Genomic DNA, 23,318 nt, shown 5'->3' on the forward strand with positions numbered 1-23,318 from the left:
GCTCAAAAGCTTCACATTTGTCTAACTTTTGTGGGCACTTTGCTTTTGTCTCTATCAGAGAGCCCACTAAGGTAGATGAAGCATTTCTGGAGCCTTAGTGGATTCAAGCTATGCAAGAGGAATTACATCAGTTCGAGCTCAACAACATCTGGGAACTGGTCAAACGTCCAGATCCTCACAAGCACAATATCATTGGCACAAAGTGGATCTACCGCAACAAGCAAGATGAAAATGGCCTTATGGTGAGGAATAAGGCACGACTTGTAGCTCAAGGCTACACACAGGTTGAAGGAACTGATTTTGATGAAACTTTTGCACCTATTGATAGACTTGAGGCTATTCGCATATTACTTGCTTATGCTAACCATCATGATATCACATTATCAAATGGATGTGAAAAGTGCATTCCTCAATGGTAAGCTTGAGGAAGAAGTATATGTTGCTCAACCCCAGGTTTTGAAGATCCAAAACATCCTGACAAAGTCTTCGGACTTAATAAGGCCCTGTATGGCCTCAAGCATGCCCCTCGGGCGTGGTATGATACTTTGAAGGAATTCCTCATGAAGAAAGGCTTCAAACCCGGTTCAGTCGACCCAACTCTTTTCACTAAATCTTATGATGGTGAATTGTTCGTGTGCCAAATTTATGTTGATGATATCATTTTTGGCTGTACTAACCAACGTTACAGTGATGAATTTGCCTATATGATGAGTGAAGAATATCAAATGTCTATGATGGGAGAATTGAAATTCTTTTTAGGTCTTCAAATTCATCAACAGTGCAATGGCATATTCATATCTCAGGAGAAATACCTCAAAGATGTATTGAGGAAATTCGGCATGCAAGATTGCAAAGGGGTCAAAATTCCTATGCCCACAAGTGGCCATCTATGCACTTATGAAAATGGTATCGACTTTGATCAAAAGGTATACGACTCCATGATTGGCTCTTTATTGTATTTATGTGCATCTAGGCCAGATATTATGCTTAGTGTTGGCATGTGTGCCCGATTTCAAGCTACACCGAAGGAATCACACCATAAGGCTGTGAAACACATTCTTCGATATCTAACTCACACACCAACACTTGGATTATGGTACCCCAAGGGCTCAGCTTTTGATCTCATTGGATATTCATACTCTGACTATGCTGGTGATCGTGTGGACCACAAGTCAACATCTGGCACATGCCATTTCCTCGGATGATCTTTGGTCTGTTGGTCCTCGAAGAAACAGAACTGTGTATCACTATCTACAGCTGAAGCTGAGTACATTGCTGCTAGTTCTTGCTGTGCTCAGTTGGTGTGGAGGAAGCAAACCCTCAAGGACTACGGCGTCAACATGAAGAATGTGCCCCTCTATTGTGACAATGAGAGTGCAATCAAGAGTGCTCACAACCCAGTTCAACACTCGAAGACAAAGCACATCCAAATTCGTCATCATTTTCTTTGTGATCATGTGTGGAAGGGCGACATCTCTATTGAGCATGTACGGACTGAAGAACAGCTAGCCGATATCTTCACAAAGCCCTTGGATGAGAAGAGATTTAGCAAGTTGAGGTGTGAGCTAAATATCCTAGAATCTTCGAATGTTCTTTGAAAAGGACACTCATCCTAACACATGCAAAATTGATGACTTAGATGTGCAACACGCAAAGAAACATTTTTCTTCAATCAATGAAGACTAACACTCTAAGTGTGAAGAAATTAACGAAGAATTTGATTCTAAGAGCCCTACGACAATTTTACGCAGTGTCTGAAATCATCATTCTTATACGGTGGGTCACGCCACCACCAAAAGTTGAAAATCTTCAATTTGAGTTTTTCCTCAGTTTTTGAAATTCCTCAGTTGTTCAAATTCTTCAACTTTGCATTGTCTTCACTGTCCCCGACGTTTTTCTTCATTGGGTATATATATATATATATATATATATATATATATATATATATATATATATATATATATATATATATGAGTTTATGTCCTCTACATCATTCACTTATTGCTATTTCTTCAAGCTGTTTTTTCTGCTAAGTGAATGTGATCGGACCCTTCCCCCTCTATGCTAAACTCAACCCAATCTTTTCACAAATTCTTCATGTGAGTTCTATTTGAAACTCGTTCAAAATCTTCACTGTGTCCTTGACAGCTGAAGAATTTGCGAACGAAACTTTTAACTTATCTTATCTAAATTTTTGGCTTTTCCACTCAAACTGTTCCGCATCCCACGATAATACTTATCTATTCACCCACGATATTACACGATCGCAACCTCTCAGTACATGGGTGACACATGTCAACCGAATGAGTAGGGTCAGGGGCACGTTCGTCCGATTTCCTCGGGCGTACAGTTTTTCACTCCGGCTATAAATACCCCCTCCCCTTCCTCACTTCGTTTTTACTTCGCTCGTTCAAACTCCCGCTCGAGCTTCTCAAACCCTAGCACCGCCGCTACTTCATCATCGCCGGTGAGGAAGAGCTTCACTGCCTAGACCTCATCGCCGTCGTACTCGCGCCGGCTGCGGATTTCTTCACTCTGCCGCCGCCATAGCTGTCTTCCTCTGCCGAGTTAGGGCGTGGAAGATCTGAACTGACGAACTTCACATCTACACTTCCCAGTTCGTCGTGTTCTTCATCAAGGGTAATTAAAAGTTACTTTTACTGCCCTTTTTGATTCAAATGTTTTCTTAAAAATCTTCAAAGGTGTTTATTCTTCAAATCTTCACACACTGAACACCTCACATGTCATCTGCTCTAGATTCGTTTCTCTAAGCAATAATTTTTCTTCAAGATTCCTCAATTGTGTGGATCTTCGATCTATACAACTCTGGAACCTAAGGCAAAGAACGCTTAGTGAAATTCTTCAAGACTCATCTGGTCAAATTCCTCAAACTTATTCTTTTTGAAAAACCTTCTGAGAACGCATATGACCTCTCCAAATTCCTCGCAACTATACTCTGTTCACAGGTACTCATGTCTGCTGCTGAATCACTAGGTTCTCATCAAGTTAACTCATTTGCACCGTTCCTCGAAGAAAAGTTGCATACATCTTCAGAGGATTCCATTGTTCAAATTCCTCAGCTGAAGAAAATGGCTGATGGTAAGAAGCCACAGAAGGGTGGAAAGAGGCCTGAGGTCAATACTGCTTTTGAGATCCCTGATGATATATACAAGGATTATTGCACTCCTGATGAGGCCAAATTTGGCAAGCAGGACAAAAATCAGCGCAAGGTGCGCATACAAAGGATAGAGAGGAGAATGGCATGGGAATGGAGGGAGTACAGATATGTTACTCCCAAGTATATGAAGAAATTCACGCTCAACCCTCCATGCCCGAGACCTTCGTTGGCACCTGGCCAATTGGCAGATCCCACCAGCCTCAAGTGCGGTGAGGATTATCCTGATGAATGGGCAAAGCGCCAGGCCAAACTGGCCAAATAGGCAAAAGAAGCAGTGAGGAAATTCAATGAAGACTCTGCTACTGCTACTACCGCTGCTGAGGCCTTTGCAAGCAAGCCGAAGAAGGCCATGGCTAAGAAGCCTGCTCACAAGCCAAGTGCTTCACCCTCAATGCCCTCACGACCAAGTTCCTCAGCAATGCCCTCACGGCCAGATTCTTCAAGGCCCTCATGGCCAACTCCTCAAACTGCTCCTACTCCTTCAAAGTCCTCAGCTCCTCCAACAAAGTCCTCAGCTGCTCCAACTAAATCCTCTACACCTGTGCATATCGCCACGTGCCAAAGGACTATAGGCATCTCAATTGCCTCAGGAGCTTTTGCAAGTTCCTCAGCTGCACCAAATTCCTCAACTGGCCCCTCTCTGCTGAAGAAAAAGGCCACTGCTAGACAAGGCTCTCGACCAAGTCCTCACAAGAAGCAGGTCGCCTTTCAAGTGCCATCTGATGATGACGAGGCTGATGATGAAGAACTTGCCGAAATCATCAGAAACAGGCAGGTCAAGGCCGCTCGAGCCAAAGGCAGCAATGTGCCAATGTTACTGGATCCGAAGTTGATCCTAGATTTCATTGATCTATCACACAAGGACCCGAACACACTTTGCCGGAGATGAACCTCACACCTGGTCAAAGTCATGTTTTGAGTGCCTTCATTGAAGAGGAAAAATGGAAATATGAAGAAGGAAGAAGAGTGAAGAAAACGCAGTACAAGAAAGAGCGCTTTCTGAGGGAAAACATTATGAAGCTTTCCCCTAAAGAACTCGTTGCCTTACAATATGAGATCAAGCAACTGAGTGATGAATTTGATCGCTACTATGCTGACTGGCTTGGAGCCAAAGTCAGATTTGTGAAGATTACTGATAAATTCACTTCAAATGTTGTAGCCCCAATGCAACAAGAAAATCCTCAGGCTGAAGCATCTGCACAGCCTATTTAAGAACGTGCCAGCACCGCTGATGACAATCAGGCTGCTGAAGAAAATGAAAGTACCATGGCTGATGACTGCATTCCAGCCGCTGAAGAAATTGCCAGGGCATCCACTAGTGTTGCGCGTGAAGAAAATGAAGAAGTCAGGGCAACTGCATCAGTTGTGCATGAAGAAAATGAACCAAATTCCTCTACTCCTCCTGCACCAACACCAACTCCGATCCTTCCATCTGCATCACATGTGAAGAAGACCAAGGCTGTAGAGCGTGCAGCTGTGAAGAAAAGGAAGGCATCAACTTCATCAGATTCTTCAGCTCCGAAGAAAATGAAGCCTTTGACAAGCTCATTTGACAACCCAATTGATGTCGTTCCTGTCTCATTCATGCCATCAAAGGACCTTGTTCCTTTTGATGAAGATTATGTGATTCCAAGTGAATCAGATGAAGAAATTCCTTCTGTTGCTTCGTCAGAGCAGTTGGATGAAGAAATTGAAATGGATGCAATCCCTTCAACACCAATTGTCTCCTCGCCTATGCCTCAGTTTACTGCTGAAGAGGCCGACGTTGAAGAAATGGAAGATGAAGATGTGGACATTGGCTGTACCACACCCGTGCAGAATGATGACTTTTGGGAAATTCAGCACCCCAACTCTCCACTGTTCACCCCACTTCAACAATTCCTCAGTCCCCTATTGCTACTGAAGTACAAATGGGATCTGAAGAACCTCGTGCAACCCCATCTGTCCATGAAGAAATTCCAGCCACTAGTGCTGATGAAAATGTTAATGAAGAATTGAAGACCCAGGCTGCAATTGAAGAAGAGCCTGAAATTCCTTAGCCTATTGATCCTGAGATTGCGATTCTTGAGGTGGTGATGCAATTGAATGATACTCCTCAGCCCAAGCCAAAGGATCCCTTCTCAAAGAAGTAGAAATTCAAGGCTGATGATTTCTTCGGCGAGCATGTATTCTTCACTGATTATAATCCCTATGATGCTGCTCGTCTTAGAAGGAAGCGCTTTTGGACTGCCAGCCAGGCCAATTTCTATTCTTCACTTCTTTTTAACAAAGACAAAGTCTTCGAGCATGAGCATATTCCTCACGTGGATATGGAATCACTGCCTTGCTTCTCTCTAGTCCTTAGTGTGCTTCATGATGCAGGACTGCTCAACTTTTGCTCTGACATTGTATGCAACGCTGCATGTCACAGGTGATGCTGACGATATCAACACTTGGGTGTTGGACTAGATGACCGAAAATACTCATTACAAAGCACCGGCCTCTGAATTACTTCATGCCCTGCCAATCAGTCCTCCACTTGAAGGTGCTCGTTGTCTGTACCAAGAACCTGAACTCACTGCTCATGACATGCAAGTACTACCGTAGCCTCTGAAGCCCGGTCAAGCCCCAAGGACCAAATTCCTCGTGAAGGAATTGTTTTATGTGACAAGAACAGCCTATCGCATTCTGACAAAGACTTTGAGACCTATCAAAGACCATGACTCATCTGATGAGGAAATTGTTGGCATCATGAAGAATCTGCTATTCAACATCATGCATGGCATCCGTGTCAAGTATCATGATTTCTTCATGAGGACTCTGGCAAATGTTGCACTTTCTCCATTTGAGCTGAAGCCTTATGCTCCTTGGATTATGAGATTCCTCAGAACAAGGGCTTCACTCAACTACAAAGCTGATTTTCAGAATCACCTCAACTACTTGCCCCCGATTGAAGTCCTCAAGCGGACATATACCTCAGCTGATGAGAAGGGCAAGGCACCGACTATTATTGATGAAGGCATTCATCCATTGGATGGTCAATTTCGCAAAGCTGCATATTATTCCACCAATGATGACTCTGCCACTCATGATTCTCCTGCCAATGCACCCAAGTCAAATCCTCAAGCCACTGCTCCTCGTGTGATGACTGGCCGTGAGCTGCTTCTTAGTGTTCACCAGAAGGTGGATCAAAACCACAAATGGGTTAAGCGTCAGTTTGATTCTATTCTTCACAACACGACTGCTACACATAATGCAGTGAAGAAAAACCATTACTACCTCCATGAAGTCTTCGGTCGCACCTGGGCTATTCTATCACATATATATGGTGAAGAAGATCTGAAGAAAATGGGTCTTAAGGAAGATTTTGACTGGTCTGCTCCTCCATCGAAGAAATACAAGAAGGTCAAGGTTCCTTCCTTGGTAGCCAGTTCATATTCTTCATCATGCGACACGGACGAGTATGAAGACTTGGACGACACTGCGGCAGGCCCTACAACGACACACGACCCCAACAATGCTGGCGCACCTTCATCATCATGATATTCTTCAGGGGCGTTAGTCCTCATTTTCAACCCTTTTGGTCATTTGATGACAAAGGGGGAGAAATTTGAGTTAGTCTCCAAGCGGGTCTATCTTATATGGGCATTTTTTTGCTAAGTTACAACTCTTGTTCTTCTGATGACTTTGCTGGATCGAGTTGTAAACTTAAACTCTATGGTGGACTGATACTTTTTCTGAGCTCTTCTGCATGCGTATTCCTCATTAATGTCTATACACGCATGCTGAATTACATCAGTCACCATATTTCATCATGCATTTCAAATTATTCATATTATATGTCAAATGCGTGTATGAATTACAAGATATAGATGGAGATCTCCATGATTATACTCTTCAAGTGTGCATTGCTTGAAGAGCAAAGTCGTCGCTATGCACATCTTCAGGGGGAGTTCTTCTATACCTTGCAATCAAATTCCTCAATATCTGTATTTACACTTCACATGTTTATCCTCGTTGAAAACTTAACCTATATTGTCATCAATCACCAAAAAGGGGGAGATTGTAAGTGCATCTAGTCCCCCTTAGTGATTTTGGTGTATTGAAGACTTATAGGTTAAGGAACTGATGCGTTTGTGACTGTACACATGGCTGTTAGTCTATGAGGAGCTTGATAATTATAGAGAAAGTCGACCCCTAAAAATGAATTTCTTCAACTAAAGACTTTGGATTTCTGAAGACTTTATGAAGACTTTGAAAGTGAAGAAATTGGTGTGACCTTGAAGATTTGGCATTCATTCGAGGAACATGAAGCGTGAAGACTTTTTTTCGTAGTTTCATTTTCTCTTTCTTGAGTCATAGGAAACACCGTACTGTTAAAGGGGGTTGAGGAAATACTAAGGAAAAATTTCCATGTGATGCTCAACTCAAAATCCTACACCTACCAATCCCTTCGAGTGAAGCCATTGGAAATCTCATACAGTTCAGTCAATTTCTTCAGTAACAGAGACAAAGTTCTTCTGGTTGCTGAGGAATTTGTTCTGAGCGAGGAGTTAGGAATTCGCCAATGCGGATTGCCTACATAGTGAGGAACATGATAGCCCCGAGGAATTTGAGAGTCAAAATTGCGACCGTTGCTGTGCTATGCGCCAGCTGTCCCAAAATATCTACCCACCTAACGGTCATATCATTGAAGGGCATTTATGTCTTATCATGTCGGGCTGCTCCCTAGGCTATAAATAGCCGCCCCCCTACAGCCACTAGCTGGTTGGCTGCTCCGAGAGAAACAGACACTTGTCATTTGAGAGCATCCCATCCTTTGAGAACTCTGAGCGAAAATCATCAAGTGGGGAAAACCCAAACCCAAACACCTTCAAACCCAAAGTGATTGAGCATCACTGAAGAGATTGATCCTGCGTGGATCCGATGCTTGTTACTTTTGAATACTATGCTTCTTCCAGACGGTTAGGCGTCATGGTCTAGAGCATCCAATAGAAATTGTGGATCGCCGAGTGACCGAGTCTGTGAAGATTTGGAAGTCACCTGAAGACTTACCACGAGTGATTGGGCGAGGTTTGTGTAACCATAGCTCAAGGAGAATACTGTGAGAACTGTGTGTCTGGGACTGTGTGTCCTCATGTTTAAATACCTAGCCGCTCCAACCAGACGTACAACTGAGACATCAGTTGGAACTGGTCTACCAAATCATTGTCTTCACCAAGCTTACTAGTTCTATTTCCTCAACTCATCCATTTCCTCATTTCAGTTGTTGTGTGGATATCTGTTTGAAGACTTTGACTGAAGACTTTCTCAATTTCCTTAGTTCAATTTCTTTAGTCTGTTCGTCTTCATCCTGTGTTTACGTTTTCTGTACTCTGTGCTTGTCTTCATTTCATCATGATGACCATGTTTGTGTTCTGTTATGTTTACTTTTGAGTACTTATTCCGTTGCAAGTAGTTCTTCGCTAAGGAATTTCCTCACCAGCAAATTCCTCAGTGAAGAATTCATAAAAATCGCATATTCACCCCCGCATCTAGTCAATATAACGCACTTTCAGTGTACAAGGGTCCGGATCCTTTTTTAGGATGCCATGGTCCTCCTTTTATAGGCTAAGGGGTTACCACAGTTGTAAAATAGTCATTAGCCAACAATGCTATCATACCTAATTCTGGCAGTTAGGACAAAGTGCATTAAATGCATTTCTAGGTGTCATGCTGAGGATGCAGCCAACAAGTTTGTCACGCCGCTCTACCATCTTTTACCTGTTTTGCATGACATGCCTCTGGACAGGTGTCATATAGGGGGAATCTCCCTTCCACATGGCTGCCACATGCAAAATGCCATCCACTTAATCACTTGGGGGCTCGACATCACACTGATAAGTGACTTACGTCGCGGTGGAGCGGTGGAGTCTTGGCGGGGAGATTCGCCCTTGGCAGCCCCAACAAGCTTGCTGGGGAGATCTTGGGATTCGTCCTTGGGGTGGCCCCAACTTGTCCAGGCTCGCTTAGTGATATCTCACTGCTTTCCCTTAGTGATATCTCACTGCTTTGGCTGGTCTTGATCTTCTTGATACGCTTTTTGATTCCTCAAAGATCTATCTCTCCGACTTGGTCTCGTCTTGGGAGCTTGGTGCTGCTATATCCTCGCCCTCGCGCCTGTGTATAGTTTGGGCGACATACGTGAAGGTTTGTTGCACCGACAAATAAAGTGTAAACAAATAGTTTAAGTGCCATCCTTTGACCCATTTTACTAACAATCCTTATCAGTTTTCCTCACTTGATGCTGTTCATGAATATCCCATTGCTCCATACACAAAAAGGGTCGAAGCGCAGATCTTTACCAATGACATATGTACTTATAAGCACCAAGTTAATATTAGAAGCTAAACTACAATTGCACAATGATGTAGTGCAACACTCCCTTAGTCCCATTATATAAGATCTTACTACATCCAATATACTCACATATTGGATGAATTAACATATTGTATTATGGGTTGGATGGAGTATATATAGGCCATGGGATATAACTAACCTCAATGGAAAACAACAGTCGTTCCCCATATTGTCCCATGTAATTACATCGAAAGGCATGCTAAGCACAATAGGCTAAACATCAACCAAATATATCCATGGTAGACAACATAATCTGCAAATGATAGCTTCAGTATGCAGGTTTAAGCATGCTAGTTAAGCAAAAAAGAAGTGGAAAGTTGTGTTAACTGCAACAGGCCTAACATTTAGCAACAACCAAATATAGTCATTCAAACATGTATCGTGCAGGTTTAAGTACACTACTTACTATTAAATAAAAATGGAAAGGCGTGTTAATTACAACAGGCTTAAGAACAACTAAATAAAGTCATTCATAGTGGTATTGTTGAAACTAGTATTGATGAAATTGAACTGCACAGTTCATACTTGCACATATAGAACACCACATTGTTAATAATTGAAATAAATAAGGCATACTATGAAAAACCAAATATATCAATTGAAACAGAACATATGTTGAGCACAAACAACCAAACAACCAAAACCCGGTAAAAGAGGCATATACTCGCTACAACAGGCTTAACAGCAACCAAATAAAGTCATTCATTGTGGTATTGTTGAAACTGGTATTGATGAAATTGAACTGCACAGTTCATACTTGTACGTATAGAACACCACATTGTTAATAACTGAAATAAGCAAGGCATACTATGAACAACCAAATATAGCAACTGAAACTGGACCTATGCTAACTATGAACAACCAAACAACCAAAACCCGTTAAAATAGGCATATGCTTGCTACAACAGGCTTAACAACAAGCAAATAAAGTCACTCATAGTGGTATTATTGAAACAGGTATGATGAAATTGAACTGCACAATTCATACTTGCACATATAGAACACCACATTGTGAATAACTGAAATAAACAAGGCATACTATGAACAAGCAAATATAACAAATGAAACTTGACATATCCTAACTAGAAACAACCGAACAACCACAAACTATTAAGTGAGGCATATGCTCGCTACAACACACTTAACAACAACCAAATAAAGTCATTCATAGTGGTATTGTTAAAACTGGTATTGATGAAATTGAACTGCATAATTCGTACTTGCACATATAGAACACCACATTGTGAATAACTGAAATAAACAAGGCATACTACGAACAACCAAATATAGCGATTGAAACTGGACATATGTAACTACAAACAACCAAAAACCGTTAAAAGAGGCATATGCTCGCTACAACAGGCTTAACAACAAGAAAATATAGTCATTCATATTGGTATTATTGAAATTGCATAGAACATAGCTTGCGCTTAAACATCAAATTGTATAATTAAACATCATAATGTGAGGAAAAAGGGGGCGCATTGCCTACACCAGGCTTAACAGGAAACTATGGTCGTTGAACTGGTATTGATGAAATTGTACTACACAGTAAATAGTTGCACATATAGAGCATCACATTGTGAATAACTGAAATAAACAATGCATACTGCGAACAACCAAATATAGCAATTAAAACTGGACAAAAAGTGCTCAGTGATACATCCCAAACGTATCTACTTTTCCAAACACTTTTGCTCTTGTTTTGGACTCTAATTTGCATGATTTGAATGTAACTAACCCGGACTGACACTGTTTTTAGCAGAATTGCCATGGTGTTATTTTTGTGCAAAAATAAAAGTTCTCGGATTGGGCTGAAAATTTACGTGGAATATTTTCAGAATATATAAAAATTACCAAAGGAGGGCCACCCAGGCGCCACAAGCCCAGGGGCGCACCCTCCCCCCAGGGCGCGCCTAGCGGGCTTGTGGGCCCCTGGAGCCTCCAGCAACCCTCACTCCAACTCTATATATAACTATTCAGGGAGAAAAATTAGAGAGAAGGAACCATCGCATTTTATGATATGGAGCCACCGCCACCTCCTATTTGGAGTCCGTTTGAAGCTCCGTAGATTGGAATTCGTCGCCGACATCATCATCAACCCTTCTCCAGCAAGAATTCCATGATGCTCAGCACTGGGAGTGAGTAATTACTCTATAGGCTTGCTGGAAGGTGATGGAGTTGGATGAGATTTTTCATGTAATCAAGTTAATTTTTTAGGGTTTGATACCTAGTATCCACTATGTTCTGAGATTGATGTTGCTATGACTTTGCTGCGCTTCATGCTTGTCACTAGGGGTCGAGTGCCATGATTTTAGATCTAAATCCTTTATCTTTTAATGAATATATTTGAGTTCTTGATCTTATATTGCAAGTTATATGCACCTATTACGTGTTATGATCCGCATACCCCATGGTGATGATAATTGGGATTCTTTCCGGTGATTGCCGTAGTTTGAGGAGTTCATGTATTTACTATGTGTTAATGCTTTGTTCTGGTTCTCTATTAAAAGAAGGCCTTAATATCCCTTAGTTTCCTTATGGACCTCACTGCCACAGGAGGGTAGGAAAAAAGATGCATGCAAGTTCTTATCATAAGCATGTATGACTATATACGGAATACATGCCTACATTACATTGATGAATTGGAACTATTGTGTATCGCTCTAGGTTGTGACTGTTATATGCTGAATGTCATCCAACACAAATATCCATCACTGATCCAATGCCTACACTTTTCATATATTGATCTTTGCTAAGTTACTTTCATTGCTGCTACTGTCACAATCACTATAAAACTGCTACTACTACTGTTACTTTTACTATTGCTACAATTACTACTTCTATCAAACTATCATACTACTTGTGCTACTGATCACTTTGCTGCAGATATAGAGTTCTCCATGTGTGGTTGAATTGACAACTTAACTGATAATACTTTTGAATATTCTTTGGCTCCCCTTGTGTCGAATCAATAAATTTGGTTTGAATACTCCACCCTTGAAAACTGTCTTGATCCCCTATACTTGTGGGTTATCTAGACCTTTTTCTAGTGCTGTTGTCGGGGAGCATAGCTCTATTTGTTGAGTCACTTGGGAACTACATCTATTGATCACTATGAAGAATCTCAAAGATGATAGAATCAAGATCGTACCCTCTATGACGAGGGGAGGTAAGGAACAACCATCTAGCTCTGCACTTGATTCACCTTCTGTTTTGAGTAGGCTTGCGACAACACCACCTGCTATTAATTTTGATATGTCGCAAGTAATTGATGATGCTACTTCTGATATGAATGATGCTATTGATGATGCTAGTACTCTACTTAATGAAACTGTGCCACTAGGTGAATTTCTTGATGAACAACTTGCTAAAGCTACAAAAATTAAGAATTCTGAAACTGATGAAATTTATGATTCACCTATTATACCTAGCTCTCCTAGAATTGAAATACCTAAGTACCTGAGGGTTATGTTATGGATGGAGAGATAGCTAAGGAATTTTTGCTTGTAATTATAGTGTTGGGAAACATAGTAGAAAAAAAGAAATTTCGCCCTACGAACACCCAGGAACAATATGAAGATGCACATCGGGTTTAGATCAATGATCGTTATCGACTCTGGTGTGCAGAAAAAGTAGACAAGTCGGTGTAGATCGTACTTAGAGTCGCTCAAATATTGATGATGATCCCGCGAACTACCCTCGAACAGTCCCTCGAACGAAAGACCAAAAGCACGACCTCTCTACTTGGTTGCAAGCGTACAGACTTCACGATCCAGCAGCGCCTCGCCATACAGAGCTAATTGTCATTGGAGAATTAGAGCAAGGAAATTAGAACCACATGGGGCTTCTAATTATGAGGATTATAGGTGGCTAGGGCTAGCTCTAATTAGTCAACTTGGACCAACTAGAACTAGAACTAGACCAACTAGAGGAGGCTCCAAAACTTGTGTATTTCAATTAGGTACCAAACCTCCACTATATATAGGTTAGAGGTGAGAGGGAGGGCTACCACCAAGGAGGGAAACCCTCCTTGGGGCGTCCAACTAAGGAAGGGCGGCACTTTCCCACTTGGGCCTTTTTGGCCCAAGTTTCCTTCAACCTCTTGGCCTTATTAGCCCCATTGATATTAAATTAAATATATATTTATTCTAAATATTTTTGGAGCATTATAATTTAACATCCCCGGAAACATTTTCCACCTATATGTATTAATTGATAATACCCGGTATTACCTGGTATTCACCAAAACCCTCCCGGTGACCCCAAAATGGTTCTAGAACCTCTTGGAACTATTCCGAATATTAATGAAAAAGTTGCACAAATATATTATTATTACCCCCGTACCACTAACACTCAGTAGATCATGATTACCTTAATCTTGTCACCCTGTAGGTTCAGTAAATCATAGACATGAACGAAACACCTTCGTTCAATGACCGATAGCGGGACCGTGGACATCCATATCGGTCCCTATGATTACACAAATGATATTTGAGTGAACCTTTGGTTATCATGTGATGTTCCCTTTGATCGCGATACTTTACAAAACCCAGTGTGCATTGGTATCCTCCCGAGTCATCACCATGCTGACTATACCGTTGCTTCCGTTACCGCTTTTGTTCTTCTTTCTCATTGGTGTGTTCTGCATCCATGTGACGTAGTCACCTGTGTATGGACAGACGATAATGGATGCTGCCACACCAAGAGGTCCCTAAGAATATCTCTCCATCATCGGAGGAGAAAATCCCACTCTTGAGCTATCCAGCCACTTGTCAAACTTTTTGATGAGCCTGAAACTTGTCGTTATGATCACCTTGTTACGGATGACATTTGAGCAATCCCAAAGTCCACCGTCTGGTTGGATGTGACCGAGACACTTGATACGTATCCAATGTATCTATAATTTTTGCTTGTTCCATGCTTTTATATTATCATTCTCGGATGTTTCATAATCATTTTATAGCAATTTTATACCATTTTTTGGGACTAACCTATTGACATAGTGCCAGTGCTAGTTGCTGTTTTTTGCTTGGTTTTTTACTTTGGAGAATATCAATACTAATCGGATTCCAAACACAGCGGAACTATTTGAAGAATTTTATGGACCATAAGACACAACTTCGGCCAAATAAGTACCGGAGGGGAGGCCCGAGGTGGGCATAACCCACCAGGGCGTGCCTAGGGGGTTGTGCCCGCCTCGGTGGCCTCCTGCACTGCCTCTTCACTCTATAAATATCCCAATATTCCAAAACCCTAGGGGAGTCGACGAAACACAATTCCATCCGCCACAAGTTCCAGAACCACGAGATCCGATCTAGACACCATCACAGAGGGGTTCATCATCCTCATTGGTGCCTCTTCGATGATGCGTGAGTAGTTCATCATAGACCTATGGGTCCGTAGGCAATAGCTAGATGGCTTCCTCTCTCTCTTTTGATTCTCAATACAATGGTCTCTTGGAGATCTATTTGATGTAACCTTTTTTTGTGGTGTGTTTGTTGGGATCCGATGAACTTTGAGTTTATGATCAGATCTGTATCCATGAATATTATTTGAGTCTTTTTTTGATCTCTTATATGAATGATTATTTATAGCCTTGTATTTATTCTTCGAATCTTTGGTTTGGTTAGGCCAACAAGATCGATTTTTATTGCCATGGGAAGAGGTGCTTCGTGATGGGTTCGATCTTGCGGTGTTCTTTCCCAGTGACAGAAGGGTCAGCAAGACACGCCTGTATGGGTTCTATTAAGGATAACAAGATGGGGCCTATTCCTACATGAGTAGATCTCGTCTAAATCATGTCTTCGTTCTTATTGCATTACTCCGTTTCTCCATGAACTTAATACACTAGATGCATGCTGGATAGTGGTCAATGTGTGGAGGAATAGTACTAGATGCAAGCAGGTGTTGGTCTAATAATCTTGGACGTGATGCCTATATATTCATCATTGCCTTGGATATTTTCATAATTATTCGATCTTCTACAAATTGCCCTACAATAATTTGTTTACCCACCGTATGCTCTTTTCTCGAGAGAAGCCACTAGTGAAATCTACGACCCCTCGGTCTATTCTTTATCATATTTTCTTTGAGATCTATTTTTATTTTGTTTTATTTTTAGATCTATTATTCCGAAAACCCAAAAATACCTTGCTGAACTTTTTTTCTACTTATTTTATTTCATGTTTTTTCGAGAGCTATTTATCCAATCTATCACAATTACTATCCCATCAACTTGAAAATTTCTGGGGCCGTTACCCATAGAGGGATTGACAACCCCTCATAAGCGTCGGGTTGCAAGTATCTGTTCTTTGTGTGCAGGTACCATTTACATAGTGTTGCTTGGTTCTCCTACTGGATTGATACCTTGGTTTCATAACTGAGGAAATACCTACTGTAGCTGTGCTGCATCATCCCTTCCTCTCTAGGGAAATACTGACATAGTTCAAGCGACATCAAAAAGTATTTCTAGCACCGTTGCCGGGGAGACATCATCAAGGTCTATTAGGTTCTTAATCAGCAATCTCATCTCCTCGCAATTTACATTAGTTGCCATTTGCTTCTTGTTTTCATCTCCCCCACTTCACAAAAATTTGCCATTTTAATTGTCCTCTTTTTCGTTTGCCATTTTCTTGTCAGATATGTCTTTTTGTGTGTGATCTTGTTTGCCTACTTTATCGTTATGGCTAGTTCTTCCTCTATTACATGTACCCCCAAGAACAAAGTTCTTAATTTTAAACAAAGGGGAGGGGAGAATCTAAAAGATGCTTGGTATACTATTTTCAATTCTCATAATAGATCTATTCATAAGCAATCTACCGTTCTTCTCCTTCCCAGTTTTTATGTGGGCATTACCACCTGGTATAGATTCGTCATTGATACTATTACCGGTGGGAATTTCTTGATGTGTACATCTTTGGATGCTTTTAATGTTATGGGCAATCTAGTGGGTTCACCACCTCTCACTATCAATGAAACTGCTTTAACACTTGAGCATGTTATGCAAAGGCTTGATGTTAATGATAAGAAAATGCTTACCAAAGAACATATTGAAAAATTGGATAAAAAATGCATAATCTTTCTAGTAAAATTGGGTCAAAAGCGAGTGAGGTTTTGAAGTTGCTAAAGGAAAAAGGAACCATAATTCATGAAAGAATTGAAGAAAGTCCATCTCGGATTGATAAGTTGGAAGAAATTTTAGTAATTTAAGCTCGGCTTTTGCTTCTCTTGAAACTATTGAAAAAGTCCCATTAAAAGTAGCAAGATTACTCAAATCACTAAGAACAAGGGTGCAACTCCTAATAATAACAAAGAAGATCTTAAAATAATTAGTATTCACCCCGACTTTGTTGAAGTTGTGAGAAACCCTACTTGCAAGAATGAATTTCTCAATCTCATTCCTAGGAGTATTGTTATTGAAAATCTGTACGCTAAATCTTTGAAGAACTTTGGTTGTGTGATTGAGGAATTCGAAACTAAAGATGACAACACTTAGATCTAGCATTATGTCTAGCTAGGGGCATAAAACAATAGCGTTTGTTGGGAGGCAACCCAATGAATAAATTTTATTTTTACCTTTTTTCTGTTCTTGAGTGTTTACACAATGAAGCTACTGTTATGATTGTGTTTCTTATGTTTAATTAGTGTTTGTGCTAGGTAAAGCCTTGGGATCATGTTGGGTGATAGTTGATTTGATCTTGTTGAAAAACAGAAACTTTTGCATCCAGTAGCAGAATTTTGTAAAATGAAGCGTGATAAAATTATATATTTTTTACACAAGATTTATATACAAATTTCCCATGATCTCCTAATTTTTCAGAATTTTTGGAGTTACAGAAGTATACGAAGTTTCCAGATTACTATAGACTATTCTGTTTTCTTTGCATTGTGTGCTTATTTTGATGAATCTATGGATTGTATCGGGGGGGTATAAGCCATGGTAAAGTTGTAATACAGTATATATAATGCCATTATAAAATATGAATGGGTTTGCAATAGTAGTTAGATTGGTGATTTGCTTTATTATACTAACGGATCTCACGAAGATTTTGTTAAGTTTTGTGTGATTGAAGTTTTCAAGTTTTGGTTGACATCACAATGGATGAAGGAATAAGGAGTAATAAGAGCCTAAGCTTGGGGATTCCCCATGGAACCCCAAGGTAATATTGAAGAAACAAGCAAATAAGCTTGGGGATGCCTCGGGTGGCATCCCCTCTTTCTTCTAACGACCATCAGTATTTTACTTGGAGCTATATTTTTATTCGTCACATATCATGAGTTTTGCTTGGGGCATCTTGTATTATATGAGTCTTTGTTAGTTTTGCTTTTTAGTTTGTCACAAGTATCCTTGCTGGACACACCTATTTGAGAGAGCCAAAATTATGCTACGATTTGTTAGAATTGCTCTTCATGATTCACTTAATTTTTTTGAGCTATGGAATTGCTCTAGTGCTTCACTTATTTTTTGAGCACGGTGTGCTTTAATATGTTTGAAGAAATGCTCTCATGCTTCACTTAGATTTATTTGAGAGTGAGTAAATTTTTGAAGAAATTCTCTCATGCTTTACTTATATTATTTTGGGAGATGAAATTTTTATGCTCATGTTCTTCACTTAGATTGGTTTGAGCTTGTCAAAAGCAATTGTAATATATGAAACTAGTCCCAAAGTGATAGACATTCAAGAGGGATATGATAAAAACTTTCATGAAGATCATTGGGCAAAATAAACTTGATTCTTTGTAATAGTTTTGAGATATGATGATAGTGATATGTGAGTCATGTTGATGAGTAATTATGCTTTAGTAAGAATATTGGTGTTAAGGCTTGTGATTCCCTATGCAAGCATGAAAGTCAATAGTTACACAACGAAATTACATCCTACTTATGGTGCATTATTCAGTGTTAGTTATAATTAATTCTCGCTTATGTGATTTTTCGTTTCTTTGTTTTTGCTTCTCAATCTATTTGCTAGCCTCCACTTGTACTAAGTAGAAATACTACTTGTGCATCCAATATCTTTAAACCCAGTTTTGCCATATGAATCCACCATACCTACCTATATGCGGTATTTCCATGCCATTCTAAGCAAATTTGTATGTGCCATCTTTAATTTTCAAAATAAATTTCATTTTTGTGTGCCCGTACCGCTCATGAAGCGGAAGGGGGTGGCCAATATTTTCCATGCTAGATGTGTTATTCTCAAGATGAATGTGTATTCACTTTTCATTGCACGAGAGTACGGCGGTAATAGGGATGCCCAGTCTAGAAATGAAAAAGAAATTTACTTTATGTTGTCAAATAATAAATTCCTTGGAAAGTGTTGGTATGGAAGGTACCCGTGGATACGTCTAGCCATGGATTGTGAAAGAATGGTGGAAAAAGGAATAAACTTTATTTTTTTGGGCACCGCCTATGATATATCTAGCATGGAAAGTGTTGGGAATTACTCGGTCATTTTCGTTGACGGGAAAAGTATGCCTCTCAAATTTTTTATCTCTCAATTTATGCTTTGAGCTCTGGCACCTCTACAAATCCCTACTTCCCTCTACAAAGGGCCTATCTATTTCCTTTATATAATTTTTATTTTTATTGGAGTCTCCATCTTCTCTTATAAAGCACCAACTAAGGGGCACTATGATTGTACTTGAGCAATGGATGTAGCTAATATGTGAGTGTGTTTCATGAATGCATCAATGATTGAGCATGATGGGCTAGGGATAACTTTCTTTAGTCTTGATATTTTTAAAGATATGGTTGCTTGTTGATATGCTTGAGTATTGAAATCTTCATGTCAAAACTAGACTATTGCTTTGAACCATATAAAAGTCCATATGTCCATGCTATAAAATAAAACAATATGTGATGAACATGTTAGGCAACATTCCACATCAAAAATTCTGTTTTTTTCATTTACCTACTCAAGGGCGAGTAGGAATTAAGATTGGGGATGCTGATACGTCTCCAACGTATCTATAATTTTTGCTTGTTCCATGCTGATATATTATCATTCTTGGATGTTTCACAATCATTTTATAGCAAATATATATCATTATTCGGGACTAACGTATTGACATAGTGCCCAGTGTCAGTTGCTATTTTTTGTTTGTTTTTTACTTCGCAGAATATCCGTACCAAATTGAGTCCAAACACACCTAAACTTTTTGGAGATTTTTTAGGAACCACAAGACTCAACTTGGGCCAAAGAAGTACCACAGGGGAGGCCCTAGGTGGTTACAACCCACGAGGGCGTGCCTAGGAGCCCAGGCATGCCGAGAGGGGTTGTGCCCCCTCGGTGGCCTCCCGCATCGCCTCTTCGCTCTATAAATACCACAATATTCCAGAAACCCTAGGGGAGGCAAAGAAACACAAGTCTAGCCGCCGCAAGTTCCAGAACCATGAAGTCCAATCTAGACACCACCACAGAGGGGTTCATCATCCTCATTGGTGCCTCTCCGATGATACGTGAGTAGTTCGTCATAGACCTATGGGTCCGTAGGCAGTAGCTAGATGGCTTCCTCTCTCTCTTTTGTTTCTCAATACAATGTTCTCTTGGAGATCTTTTTGATGTAACTACTTTTTTGCGGTGTGTTTGTTGGGATCCGATGAACTTTGAGTTTATGATCAGATCTATATTCATGAATATTATTTGAGTCTTCTTTTGAACTCTTATATGCATGATTATTTATAGCCTCGTATTTCTTCTTCGAATCTTTGGCTTAGTTAGGCCAACTAGGTCGATTTTTCTTACCATGGGAAGAGGTGCTTTGTGATGGGTTTGGTCGTGCGGTGTTCTTTCCCAGTGATAGAAGGGGCAGCAAGACACACATGTATCGTTGCTATTCAGGATAAAAAGATGGGGCTATTCCTACATGAATAGATCTCGTCAACATCATGTCATCGTTCTTATTGCATTACTCCATTTTTCCATGAACTTAATACACTAGATGCATGCCTCACAAATCAGAGCACTAGAAGATTCGTGGTTCTAAGAGGGAGCAATGCATGTGTGAAGATGAACCGGTCATAGCTACCTCTTATGGCAGATACGCCTTCGACGCCAGCAGCCCCACGTGCGCCCGAAGCAATTGGGCCGGCCCTGCGGCTATCCTACGCCATGTGCGTAATATTTGGTATATATACCCATTTCTTTTCCTTTTATTTTTCTGTAAAATTTGTAAAATCTCCTAGATATTCTAATGAACTCCAAATTTGATGATTCAATTTTCCCGTGACTCCATAAATCAAGAACTATTTAATGAGGCTCAGTGAACATTTTTACTATGCTTGTTTTTCATTAAATAGGTCATTTATCCACATAAGTCCACTTAAAAAGTCCATAGGATATTCATTTGGACTCCAAATCCAGTGAAACCAATTTCTAGATGTTTCTAAAATCATGCATGTTTTAATGGGTTCCTTTTCTCATTTCTCAAAATAATTCTTCCGTACACTTCTTGCAAATCCATTACTCACTTGATTCCAGCATATTGAAATGTTCAAAAGTATCCATTGATCCAATCCCAATGAAACCACTTTGGTCATTTTTCATATGACCAATAGTATCCTAGAAAAGTCCAATTCACATTTTTAGAGCACTTTTATTTTTGCCTTGTTGTGTTGCTTATTGTGATTGTTTCCGACGTTAGTTTACGAAGTAGACGGAATACTCGGAGATGGACTAGAAGGATTGAAGACCTTGCAGAGCCAGGCAAGCAGCCCTTTGAACATGGTGAACTATTTTACATCATAATAGCATTTTTCATTGTTTTGATCGAATGCATAATATCTTGAATGGCAACCTTGCTAGGCTTGCCTCCCTTGCATACCCCGTTGATACTTGCATTGTTCATGACTCTACCCTTTCTTAGAGTCGTGTTGGTGGGGAGTAGATAGGATTGGTTTAAGTTGAGTTGATAACCACTTGATGACGAAGTGATGTACCGAGGCAAGTGTGTGTATTGTTTTCGAAAACGGATTGGTTTAAGTTGCGACCGTTACTCCAACCTTACATGTGCAACCACTCTACCCTTATATGGGAAAGGACATTATTGATTATCTAGTTCTTCGATTGTGGGTTATCAAGATCAACAGGAGGTTCAATTTCTACATCATTGTTATTACTCGGTTGAGCATCAACAGGAACATCATCATTAACATTATCACTAGGTTCATGTTCATTACCAGATTGTGTCTCGGCATCAGAAATAGAAATATCATTGGGATTCTCAGGTGTGTCTATAACAGGTTCACTAGGAGCATGCAAAGTCCTATCATTTTTCTTTTTCTTCTTCTTAGAAGGACTAGGTGCATCAACATTAGTTCTCTGAGAATCTTGCTCAACTCTCTTAGAATGGCCCTCAGGATACAAATGTTCCTGGGTCATTCTTCCACCTCTAGTCATAACATTAACAACATTATCATTTTTCTTATTATTTAATTCATTGAGCAACTCATCTTGTGCTTTAAGCACTTGTTCTACTTGAGTGGTAACCATAGAAGCATGTTTACTAATAAGTTTAAGGTCACCTTTAACACTAAACATATAATCACTGAAGTGTTCAATGCATTACGTTTGAATTGTCTACCAACATAAGCATTGAAGTTTTCTTGTTTAACAATAAAATTATCAAACTCATCCAAGCATTGGCTAGCAGACTTGTAAAGAGGGATATCACCTTCATCAAATCCATAGAGAGAATTTACCTTTACTACCTGTGTCGAGTTATCAAGACCATGTATTTGTTCAATAGGTGGTAAATTCTTAACATCTTCAGCTTTAATACCTTTTTCTTTCATAGATTTCTTTGCCTCTTGCATATCTTCAGGACTGAGAAATAGAATGCCCCCTTTTCTTCGGAGTTGGGTTTAGAGTTGGTTTAGGAAGTGTCCAATCATTATCATTGCTCAATATATTATTCAATAGAAATTCAGCTTGCTCAAAAGTTCTTTCCCTGAAAACACAACCATCACAACTATCTAGGTGGTCTTTGGAAGCATCGGCTAGTCCATTATAACAGATATCAAGTATTTCATTTTTATTGAGAGGATGATCAGGCAAAGAATTAAGTAATTGGAGAAGCCTCCCCCAAGCTTGTGGGAGACGCTCTTCTTCAATTTGCACAAAATTATATATTTCCCTTAAGGCAGCTTATTTCTTATGAGCGGGGAAATATTTAGTAGAGAAGTAATAAATCATAACCTGGGGACTACACACACAACCAGGAGCAAGAGAATTAAACCATATCTTAGCATCACCCTTTAATGAGAATAAAAATAACTTAAGGATATAGTAATAACGAATTTTTTCCTCGTGAGTAAATAGGGTGGCTATATCATTCAATTTAGTAAGATGTGCCACAATAGTTTCAGATTCATAACCATGGAAAGGATCAGATTCAACGAAATAAACTAACTCAGGATCGACAGAGAAATCAAAATTCTTATCAGAAATACAGATATATGAAGTAGCAAAAGTAGGGTCATATTTCATTCTAGCATTCAAAGACTTTTCTTTAAGCTTAGCTAACAATTTCTTAAGATCATATCGATCTTTGCAAGCAAAAAGGTCTCTAGCAGTTTCTTCATCCATAACATAACCCTCAGGCACATTAGGAAATTCATATCTAGGGGAGAATCTTCATCATCACTTTCATCAATATTATCAGTTTCAATAATTTCATTCTCTCTAACCCTAACAACTTGTTCATCAAGAAATTCACCTAATGGCACGGTATTATCAAGCATAGAAGTAGTTTCATC

The sequence above is a fragment of the Triticum dicoccoides genome, chromosome 2B (assembly GCF_002162155.2).
Source record: "Triticum dicoccoides isolate Atlit2015 ecotype Zavitan chromosome 2B, WEW_v2.0, whole genome shotgun sequence".
Lineage (NCBI taxonomy): Eukaryota > Viridiplantae > Streptophyta > Magnoliopsida > Poales > Poaceae > Triticum > Triticum dicoccoides.